Source organism: Coenobita brevimanus, unplaced genomic scaffold, assembly GCF_032717465.1.
Source record: "Coenobita brevimanus isolate Jiangsu-jjx unplaced genomic scaffold, ASM3271746v2 jjx.HiC_scaffold_1994, whole genome shotgun sequence".
In the NCBI taxonomy this organism is placed as follows: domain Eukaryota; kingdom Metazoa; phylum Arthropoda; class Malacostraca; order Decapoda; family Coenobitidae; genus Coenobita; species Coenobita brevimanus.
In genome coordinates this window covers 48,320-50,614 of record NW_027642880.1, presented here as the reverse complement: position 1 = coordinate 50,614, position 2,295 = coordinate 48,320, and the positions used below count along the sequence as shown (strand labels likewise).

Here is a 2,295-nt window from a genome sequence, read left to right as displayed (position 1 = left end):
CTCCTCCTGGTGGTGCCCTTCCGTCAATTCCTTTAAGTTTCAGCTTTGCAACCATACTTCCCCCGGAACTCAAAGACTTTGGTTTCCCGGAAGCTGCCCGCTGGGTCATGGGAATAACGCCAACGGATCGCTGGTCAGCATCGTTTATGGTTAGAACTAGGGCGGTATCTGATCGCCTTCGAACCTCTAACTTTCGTTCTTGATTAATGAAAACATCCTTGGCAAATGCTTTCGCAGTAGTTCGTCCTGCGACGGTCCAAGAATTTCACCTCTAGCGTCGCAATACGAATGCCCCCGCCTGTTTCTATTAGTCATTACCTCGGGTTCCGAGGAAAACCGACAAAATAGAACCGAGGTCCTATTCCATTATTCCATGCATAGACATTTAGGCCATTCATGTAGCCTGCTCTGAGCACTCTAATTTTTTCAAAGTAAACTTGCCAGCCACTCGGGACACTCGATGAAGAGCACCCCGGGCGAGCCAGCGGGGCCTGGACTGTTAAATACCAGGCTGTTCGGAGCGTGACAGTAGACACCGGGAGGTGTACCGTCAGTCCGGAACTGTAGTCCAACTACGAGCTTTTTAACCGCAACAACTTTAATATACGCTATTGGAGCTGGAATTACCGCGGCTGCTGGCACCAGACTTGCCCTCCAATAGATCCTCGTTAAAGGATTTAAAGTGTACTCATTCCGATTGTGAGGCCTCGGATGAGTCTCACATCGTTATTTTTCGTCACTACCTCCCCAGGCCGGGAGTGGGTAATTTGCGTGCCTGCTGCCTTCCTTGGATGTGGTAGCCGTTTCTCAGGCTCCCTCTCCGGAATCGAACCCTGATTCCCCGTTACCCGTTATAGCCATTGTAGGCGCATAACCTACAATCGAAAGCTGATAAGGCAGACACTTGAAAGATGCGGCGCCAGTGCGGAGACTGTGCGCTCAGCTCAAAGTTATCCAGATTCACCACAGGCAGGTTACGGACCGAGATCCGCCGACCGGTTTTAAACTAATAAAAGCGCCCTTCCCTCTCGGTCAGGGACTCTGTGTGCATGTATTAGCTCTAGAATTACCACAGTTATCCAAGTAATTGGGTACAGATCCAATGAAACATAGCTGTTTTAATGAGCCATTCGCGGTTTTACCTTGCATAGGCTTGTACTTACACATGCATGGCTTAATCTTTGAGACAAGCATATGACTACTGGCAGGATCAACCAGGTAGCTATATACGGAGTAATAGCTTGGATTTGCGCCTAGGCTGGTTGGGGGTGCCTGTGTCTGTGGTACCAGTTGCTTCTGCCGTTGTCGTTGTTGATGCAGCACTTGTGACAAACATTTCGTCGTCATCACCTGCAGTACAACCAGCATGCAACACCACCCCAGCACACAATACTCTCCCCTCACAGCCTGCGCCTAATTAGAGTAGTAGTGGCGGCCCTCTCTGCTCGCTCACTCACTCACTGGTCCAATTCACTGTAAGACACAACAGCCATGGGGGGCCAAGACCTCACACAGGAGTCAAGTGAGCCCTCCCGCAATGGCATTCGATATCAGGCAGGAGCTGATGATGAGGATGGCTTCTCCTCAGCCACCACCACCACAGACTCCCATGACAAGGGCACATTCAGCAGCAGAAGTGGACCTTCTTCTTCTCCCGCTGCCTGCCCTCTCACCTGTAGCTGGGCATTCTCTCTATTCGTGGGTTTCCCCGTAGAGAGAGTCCCTCAGGTCTGCACACCCTAGGCAGTCGACGACGGCAAGCCGGTTAGTCGTTCGGTGTGACCGTCGGACCTCCGGCTTCCCGGGACCTCGTCGACCCACTGGCATGTGCTTCGTGGACCTGGTTTTCTCTTTTCTTAAGCGCCGGCCTCTCCCCCTGACAGTAGCACAGGCAGCCGGGGCCCTCGACTGAAAGCACCCGGCCGCGTTGTGCCCCCGGGAGTCAGGCGGCGTGCCAGAGCCATGCCGAAACCAGCCGGAGAAGTTTCCCCCCCGCACAGGGTGCGGGGAGGCCCCTCCTCCTATTCCGGTAACGGCAATGGACGGACGCCCGAACACCACCCGGGCCCTCTCCTTCGACTATCGTCCGCCCGCCAGAAGAACTGGCCAACACAGAGCCAGCCACCCACTGAAGGGCCGCTCACTCTCTCTTCCTCAAGGTTAGGTTGCACTCGGAGAGCCGACCCCGCTACCCAGGTCGCTCCCTGTCTTGGGGTTAGGTTAGGCAAGCCCTTGGTTCTGAGAGCCGCCCGCCCCACCCCTTCTGTCTTCTCTCCCCGTTGGCCACCACCCGCC

General features: G+C 54.5%; 1 pseudogene; it reads right to left on the bottom strand.

The window, feature by feature from the left end:
- On the bottom strand, positions 1-1,221 carry LOC145389753 (small subunit ribosomal RNA; annotated as a pseudogene; the record flags this gene model as incomplete).
- Between the last annotated feature and the right edge of the window lie 1,074 nt (positions 1,222-2,295).